Genomic DNA, 9,117 nt, shown 5'->3' with positions numbered 1-9,117 from the left:
CCCGCCCCCGTTTTTATCTATGGCTGCTCTGTTTGGCTTAGTGCCCCAGAGCTGTCTGATGGGAACGCCTGCCTTAATCTTAAGCCAAGAGGGCTCATTGGAAGGCTCAGTAACTGAAGTGTTCAAGGCAAGCCTCCTGCTGTTGTAACAGAGCAGGAAGATTGCAGCGCAAATTCGAGTCCAGCCTGGGTTTCATAGCAAGATTCTTTGTCCTTCCCTTCCCCCACAAGACAAGGAAGTTTCTTCCTGAAATTGCGCTTGAGGGTGGTGCTGTGAATTACATAGGCTTGTCTGTGCTTTGCTCAGCACTTTCATTTGATAGGAGCTTGAGAGCTTTCAGATTATCTTGATAGCCCCCCCACCCCCAGTTTTTCATAAATGATTGGTAAGAAAAGATTTAAATCAAAAGATGGCCTTTTAATTTTAGACATTATTAGAAAGCCAATGGTAGTGTAAGTCATTAATCTCAGCACTAGGGGAGCAGGCACAGGAGAATTGCCCCAATTTTGAAGCCAGCATGGTCTGTGTAGTGAGTGTTAGGCTAATCGAGGTTACATATAGTGAGACTGTGTCTTGAAACAAACACAACAAAGAATGTTTAATTCTTTCTGGAATAAAAGAGAAGCTTGAAATTAAATTTTAGTTCCTCTTCAGATGACTGATTTTTATAGCCATCAGCACTGTCAGAGCAGGCGTTTTGTGTGTAGACGTAGCTGAGCACTAGGGCAGTGAGTGCACTCGGTAGTGGATTATCAGTGAAATTTCTGTATCAGAGAAAAGAGGTTCATTTTTTACTTTAGTTATTGTAAATGTTAGTAAGAAATACCTTTGAGGTCAAACCAGAATTCACCAAGACTTTTAGAAACTTGTCACTAAGTGGTACTGTGTCAGTATGAAATGTCTGGACTTGTGCTATAGATCTGGGCTACTTTCAAAGATGCCATGTCTGTTAGCGGGGAAGCTGCATGCATCCACATTGTCAGAGTCAGGTGTGCAGTTGGGGAACCCTGAGGGAAGTTAGGCACAGATGCTCAGCTTGTAGGCACAGGAGCCAGTTTACCCGAGAGAAAGCCTTGCTCAAGGCCTTTGGTTGATCTGTTAACAGAAGGGCGCGCATGCATTCCCCGCTGTGGGTTTGAAATGAGGCTGTTGTGCGGCCAGGAAGCAAGCCCCACCTCACTGAAAACTTGCTGTGGTGTATCATAAAGGAAATACTCATATTTTCTGCATAAAAAGTTAATGTGAGCTGGACACAGAGACCTGGAAGTCCCTGGTTTTCTCTGCTGAGGAGCTGTGGCCCTAAATGCCTGTCCATAGCTGTTCAGTTCTAGAGCTGCTCACTTAAGGTACTGATAGTGGTGAGCTGGAAACACTTGGGTAAGGCACTCATTGGTGGTGAGTTTAGACGAGGCCTGCAGTGGTCTGTGTCAGGCCTGGAGTGGTCTGTGTCAGGTCTGGAGTGGTCTGTGTCAGGCCTGGAGTGGTCTGTGTCAGGCCTGCAGTGGTCTGTGTCAGGCCTGGGGTGGTCTCTGTCAGGCCTGGGGTGGTCTGTGTCAGGCCTGCAGTGGTCTGTCTGTCAGGCCTGCGGTGGTCTGTCTGTCAGGCCTGCGGTGGTCTGTCTGTCAGGCCTGGGGTGGTCTGTCTGTCAGGCCTGCGGTGGTCTGTGTCAGGCCTGCGGTGGTCTGTGTCAGGCCTGGGGTGGTCTGTGTCAGGCCTGGGGTGGTCTGTGTCAGGCCTGGGGTGGTCTGTGTCAGGCCCAGCACCTGAGTAGAGAAAGGCAGACTGCCAGGCAAACCACCAACGTGTCTTCTATCTGGGTACTGCTGTTTTGGAGAAAGGGGATTTGAAGTTTGTCTGTGGGTCTTTAATGTGGGCTTAAAATTTATTCTGTATTATTTGATCAACTAAGGAAATGACCACTTGAGTGTCTTAGTAGGCATTTAGCATAGTCATGTAAACCAGCAACCTTACTAAGAACCCCTAGCAGTTCTGACAACAGGGCCAACCCTCGCTTTTTGACAAGGCTATGAAATTCACTCTGGGTGGGTTTGACAAGGCTATGAAATTCACTGTGGGTGGGAACGTGCTTGTAGAGGGAAGGCTGGCTTTCTTGGTGGACACACGACTTCACATTCCTGACCCAGAGTTCCTATTGTCCCTGTTGGGCTCCCTCCCTCCCTCTCTCTGCTCCCAGGAGAACTAGTGAGGAGGGCAGGCAGGAAGCACGGTGCACTGACTCTAAGGCTTTTTTGGGGGGATTATTAATTAGTTATTTTGTATGTCTTTATTAGCTTGAAAGTATTTCTTTCTCTTAGTTCCTAATCATTTTTTTCTTCACAAAACTATTGACTTTTGTCTGATTTTTTTTTTTAATCTTATAGAGTTGATGAAAAAACTCTAGCCTTTTAAGAGCATTGGTTGAGTAGAGAAAAGTAATAAATAATCATCACATGGTGATGATGTCTGTCACATTTGGGTTCCAAGATGCAATAGGATTTTTGGAGACAGATGTGAGGCCAAGCTGACAGGAATGGGAAGACTGTGAGGCGCAGTGGGCTGAGGGAGGGGACAGGAGCCGCAGGCTGTGGGCAGAGTGTCTGTCACTGGAGCGTGGTCACCTGGAGCACTGCGTCCTGATCGCGTTCCGCACCTATGGCTTAAGCTGCAGCCGAGCACACTGACCTATAACTGTCATCTAGTGCAATGCTGCTTGTGGGGTTCCTTCTTTCCTGTGCTGCTTTGTGGATCTAATGTCATCAGGTAGTGTTAAACTCCCCACTCTGGAGACTTGATTTTCTGTTCACAGAAAATCTAGAAATAGGATTTTTGCATTTTGAAGCCTTACTTTGAGGCCTGATTAACATTTCTTTTCCTTACTGTTAGGAATTGTTTTTTGTTTGTTTTTTTTTTTTTTTTTTTTTTTTTTTTTATAAGATGTCTCTCTATCTCTCCAGTAATACTGTATGTGATGGTTTAAATAAGAATGAACCCTATAGGCTAACATATTTGAATATGACCGAGTGACACCAAGTATAGTTTTCCACCAGCAGACCCTACACGGTAGTGGATTGTCCTGGACCGGAGACGAATGGGACCTGTGGACAATAAGCAAAGAGACACCACACCAAGTAGATGGATCAAGGTGTACTTTACTCAGGGTGCAGAGTGTTTATATAGTAAGGCAAAAACGAAACCAACAACAATCAGACTTTTAACATAAACATGAGACGACGAAGGGAGATGAGCAGTCTGTTTACAGCAGAGACTTTAGGGAGACTACAGTGTGAGTTCTTGCAGAACCGAGCTGATTGTCAGTCTCTGATCTCCGCAGCAGCTTTTCGCTCCACAGGTGGGCAGCCCCAGTCCCAGGCCTGCCAGGGCTTCCACAACCAAGGGACCCTGTTTGAAAGGATTAGAAAGATCAGGCTGTGTGGCCTTGTTGGAGGAAGTGTGCTATTGGAATAGGGGCTTTGTTGTCTTAAAAGCAAGAATCTTCCTCCTCCGCCTGCCTAAGGAACAGTAGCTCGGCTGCCGCTGCCGGCTCACAGCTGGCTCAACGGCCTCGCCACCACGTTCCCTGTCGTGACGATAATGGACTGACTCTCTGAACCCTCAAGCCAGACCCCAGTTAGAGGCTTTCTTTTAGAAGACTTGCCTTGGTCTAGGTGTCTTTTCAAAGCAGTAGAACAGTGGCTAAGATAATACATGAATCTAAGTTTGTCCCTCTGAAATGAGTGTCAGCCTTCTGAGGCTTATTTCTACATTAGTATATCCAAAAATTTCAGTTTTTCTGAGTCTTTAAACTTGTAGTCATTGCTTTTAAAAAATGAGATTTTTAATAGGATTGTTTAATCTATTAATATTGTAATTATTGGGCTGGAGAGATGGCTCAGTGGTTAAGAGCACTGACTGCTCTTCTAGAGGTCCTGAGTTCAAATCCCAGCAACATGGTGGCTCACAACCATCTGTAATGGGATCTGATGCCCTCCTCTGGTGTGTCTGGAGACAGCTACAGTGTACTCATATAAATAAAAATAAATCTTAAAAAACATTGTAATTATTGATGTTTTAAATTTGAGTTTACCTTTTTTCTGTTGTGGTACTTCAGGATATGAATCCTAAGATGTTCCTTTTACACATAAGTGTTCTACCACTAAATTATGCCAAAGCCAGTCTCTCTTTTATTTTTGGTTTTCCGAGACAGAGTTTCTCTGTGTAGCCTTGGCTGTCCTGGAACTCACTCTGTAGACCAGGCTGGCCTCGAACTCAGAAATCCGCCTGCCTCTGCCTCCCGAGTGCTGGGACTAAAGGCGTGCACCACCCCCGCCGGCCTCCAGAGTCTGTTGTCAATCCTTGTTTTACCTAGTTTCTCCGCAGTTTGTTTCTTTGCATTTTCCTGATTTTTTTTGGCTAAGGAAAGACTTCTAGGATTTGACTTTAGGTTATTAGTTCTTTTGCTATCCCTTCTTCTATTTGAGCAGTTTTCTGGAGATACAATTTTGTATGCATAAAATTCACGTATTTCAAGTATGCCATAGGACTTTTAATAACTCATAACTGCAGTGATGGCCACGCATGGGATTGCAATCCCTACCATCTGTCACCTCGAGGGTGTGCTGTCTTACTTAGTTTGTGTAGGTTAATTTGTTATTTGCTTCATTATGGTGACAGAAGCAACTTAAGGGAGATTGATTTTGGTCTTTGGTTTTAGGGTTTCAGTCCATGTGTCTAGGAAGTCATGGTGGAGGTCCTGTTTATGGTGGCAGGAGCATGTGGTGTGATTTTTTTTCCACAGGTCAGCAGGCGTGGAGCAGAGTGAGAATTTAGAAGCAAAGCTGAGTTATTACAGTTTTTAAAGGCACCCAGTAAGTCGTCATCTCTGTTAAGACTGCATAGCTTCCCAAAACAGCTCCCCTAGTGGGCATCTGTGTGTGTGTGTGTGTGTGTGTGTGTTTTGACACTTCCATATAGTTGACCAAATGGTGTGTGTGTGTGTGTGTGTTTTAACTAATAAGCTCTAGGAATTTTAGCTTCAGTACATTGGAACTGAGCAGTTAGTGCGAATACAGTTTACCATTCTGTCCTCGTGCTAGCCTTTAGTGTTTGGTCAATAATTGGTATTTTGATAATAGAAGGCAAACACCCTTAATTCATACATAATCACTGTAAATGGGCTCATTTGTGGTTGTAACTTCGGGTTTGTAGCTGAGGGTTGTAGGAGGCATTTTATATCCTTCACAGGGATACATGTTCTGCCAACACAGTGGTTGTGTCCTCATGGGTCAGGGTAGGTCATCGTCTACGCAAACAGAGCTGTTTGTTGCATTATATGTGTCCTGTTTTGGGGTGGAATTGTGCAGTTTCCGTCATATGGTTTAATGAGGGTTTTGTACTTACGTCTCACTCTACACAAAGGTGCTTTGAAAATAGATTTATTGTAGCTGTTGTGGACCTCGTGATTGCAAGAAAGAGAGATGCTGAAAAGCATCTCAAAGATGGGAAAGAAAATGGTAACTCCTGTCCTTTGAATACAAAATGTCATCATAGCTCACTCTGAAAACCTGGTTTCAAACTGGTAGCAGTATTTTGGGAACTTCCAGAAAAAATTTTTTAGATATTAATGTTTTATAAATTTATGTAAATACTCCTTGCATATACAAGGAATGCTGGAGAATTCTGTATATACCAACAACAATACAAACACACATATGTACATTTTAAAGAGTATTTGAAAATTTGTTTATGGTTTTATTGTTTATCCTTTTTGGGGGGGAGCATTGCTTCCTGGGGGAGAATTCTTTAGTGTTGTATATTTGGATGCCTCCATGCATATGCTGGCCATTGACTTACTGCATTATGCACATTAGGGAAGTGCTCTTGTCACTGAGGCTTGGCTCTAGCCTCGATTATTATTATATGGTGTAATATTTATATATATTGTGTAGCAACATGTTCCAGAGGCAAACAAAATGAATTAATTGTTGCAAAGACACAGAAGTATGTGCCCAAATCTTTAGTTTTGCTTGCTATTAGTATTTTAAAGTTAATAGTAAATAATTGGATCAATGTTTTTTCAGCATGATAACAGTTCATTACTGGGAAAACATCTTGCTGTTTTAGATGGATCATGTGTTTGGGTATGAAATACTTAACAGCACTTGGAACCAGATGTATTTGACATTTGATTCTTTTGTACAAAATATTCTGTTACTGTCAAGAAAGTGTGGGATGTTGGTTTGAAGCTTTTGAGGGAGGCAAGCCATTAGGCTGACCACCTCTGTATCCCCAGATTAAAAGCAAACTCTTTCTGTGTAATGTTTTGTGTACTTAGCTTTAGAAAGTTTACAAGCTTTTAGAGGTTGTGAGATATGGATTATTTTTGTTTAGATGAGCTAGGTCAATAAAGCATTTACTAAATTGAAATGCTTCCTTCATTCTCAGTTTTCAAAGAATAGTAAATGGATGACCCCCCCGCCCCCAAGCCATTAAAGATGGCAGTGCTTGGGGACAATCCACAGGCCAGGCAGTAAGGCGCCACCTCCCCACACTCAGCAGCCTGGCCATACAATTGGCCCAGTACAGAGCAGCCCCTAATGCCCAGTTATCTCAGCACCAGAACTGCTGTAGACAAGGTGGAAACCCAACACTGACCACTGTTGTAAGTACTTCACGGAGTCATTGCCTAGCAAAGAGCAAACTCCCGACACAAACCACTTGCTAAGCCCACGACCTAGTGACCTGTGTCTCCATGAGTATAGGGAGAACGTTCTGAACTCTTAACTTTTATCCTAATAGTGGTATGTAAGGGAATAACTTAAAGAAAAAAACGCAATTGTTAAAATTAGAAATAAAGTCTTCGGTTCTATCTGTATCCCAACCCCCATCTTTGCTTTCCTTACTTTCTCAAAATCGAAACATTTTTCCAATTAGTATGGAGCCAAGAACAAAACTCTCTTTGAATGCCCCAAGGCTAGAGGTCTTGTTTTCAGTGCTCTACTGTTCTATTTAAACGCCCGTGTACAGTGGGCTCCTCTGGCTGAAGAGCTCCAAGAACTGTAAAGCCCAGCAGCCCAGATACTTTATTTTCTAATTAGAGAAGAGAGAACCTGGGAAGGATTCACAGTTCAGCTTTGCCCAGAGCGAGCAGTCTCTCTCCAGCAGCAACCCTACCTATCGCTGGCCTAAGCAGAAAGACAGAGGGGTGGTCACATGCAGCCCTCCCAGCAGTAGCCATGAGTGGCAGTCACACAGCTCAGCCTTCCTTCCCTGGCTGGCTATCTTTTATGAGGCACCAACACACAACAGTCAGAGACCTAACACTTACCGAAGCACAAATGAGGAGGCAACCATTTATGACCTAGAACTATGTGCAACTTTAAAAAACACTATTACTGTGCTCGCTTCGGCAGCACATATACTAAAATTGGAACGATACAGAGAAGATTAGCATGGCCCCTGTGCAAGGATGACACGCAAATTCGTGAAGCATTCCATATTTTTAAGGAAAAAAAAACCACTATTACTAATGCAATGTATAGAGCATTCCAGAAATAACAAATTATTTCCAGCAATACTTTCTCAAATTTCAATAGAAGGCTCAACTCCAATAGACAGTGTGCTGTCCAGGCAGTTCAGCCTCTCTGTGGGGAAGTGACCAGACTGTGTGACCTTGCCTCAGCCGTGCTGGGGACACTAATGGTGTTAGGAGGGAGGGGCTGCTCCCCCTAAAGATAATCAAAACAAATCTTAGAGAGAAAACTTACTCCCCCCAACCCTGAACTGGTGTTACAGCCAAAGAATAATTGCTGCCATTTTGGCCTCACCGTGCTGCTGTGCCTAGGCCGTATTAGGCTCATGTGTCAGATGTCCCCATTGGCTCATGTGTTTGAACACTTGGTCCCTGCGTTTGCTGTTACAGCTTGCATTTAACCTTCATTCTTTTGCACAGGAAGAATAGATCTAATTATCTATGATACAAGAATCACTTTATTTAATTCTGTGTTCAAATCTCACCCATAAGCTTCCCAAGCACTGCTTTGCACTGATCGTTCTGTAATTGGTAATTCCGAGTGAGAACTTTACCTGTGCATACACACGTGTAAATCCTGTGCTAGTTAACACTTCATGAGTGTGACTTGTTTTTCTTTAACAAGTTTATTTTACACATTTGATTTTATTTGTGAGTGTGTCTGTAAGTATGTATTCATACCATGTGTATGCTTGGGGCCTTGGAGCCCATGAAAGTCAGAAAGAGTGTATTTGATCCCTGGAATTATGGATGGCTAGGAATCAAACCCAGGTCCACTGCAGGAACAGTGAGGGTTCTTAACTACTGAGCTATTTCTCCAGCTTTCTTTAGCTTTAGCTTTATTTCTTACGTTTATGTGTGTGTATGAATGTATGCTGTGTGTGGGGTGCCTGTGGAGTTTAGAAAGGAAGCATTGGCTCCTCTGGAGCTAGAGGACAGGCTGTTGTGAGCTGTCTGATGGGGTGCTGAGACCTGCTGAGACCTGACCTTGGTTCCTCTGGGAGGAGTAGGAAGTGCTCCTGACTCTCTCCAGCCCTCCCCTAGGAGGAGTAGGAAGTGCTCCTGACTCTCTCCAGCTCTCCTCTGGGAGGAGTAGGAAGTGCTCCTGACTCTCTCCAGGCCCTCCTCTGGGAGGAGTAGGAAGTGCTCCTGACTCTCTCCAGCTCTCCCCTAGGAGGAGTAGGAAGTGCTCCTGACTCTCTCCAGCCCTCCCCTAGGAGGAGTAGGAAGTGCTCCTGACTCTCTCCAGCTCTCCTCTGGGAGGAGTAGGAAGTGCTCCTGACTCTCTCCAGCCCTCCCCTAGGAGGAGTAGGAAGTGCTCTGGACTCTCTCTCCAGGCCCCTTGGTTTTTGCTATGAAGTAAATAGCACCTTGGTTTGAGTTCTGCAGTGTTACTAATCTAGAGCTACTTAGACAGGTGAGCTTTGGTTGCTCACATTTGGACTTTTGCTGTCTGTGGAGTGGGAATGCATTTGAATAGAAGGCCCAAAGCCTGTGCGAGCCCTTAAGTAGCCCTTTCTCCTGTGCACCTCCCCCCCAACCTGGTCTCCTGCACACCCCTCCCCACCCAACCTGGTCTCCTGCACACC

The 9,117-nt window shown here is 44.3% G+C and overlaps 1 protein-coding gene and 1 non-coding gene across 3 annotated transcripts in view; both read left to right on the top strand.

Moving 5' to 3' along the window:
• Window positions 1–9,117, top strand: part of Zfand3 (zinc finger AN1-type containing 3) — a 214,181-nt gene that overhangs the window by 24,816 nt on the left and 180,248 nt on the right. The gene's annotated exons all lie outside the window — the stretch shown is intronic.
• LOC116075616 lies at window positions 7,394–7,500 on the top strand. The gene has a single exon (XR_004112647.1). It is a non-coding gene; the product is annotated as a U6 spliceosomal RNA (small nuclear RNA).

The sequence above is a fragment of the Mastomys coucha genome, unplaced genomic scaffold, assembly GCF_008632895.1.
Source record: "Mastomys coucha isolate ucsf_1 unplaced genomic scaffold, UCSF_Mcou_1 pScaffold3, whole genome shotgun sequence".
Lineage (NCBI taxonomy): Eukaryota > Metazoa > Chordata > Mammalia > Rodentia > Muridae > Mastomys > Mastomys coucha.
This window is presented reverse-complemented; position numbering and strand designations above follow the sequence as displayed.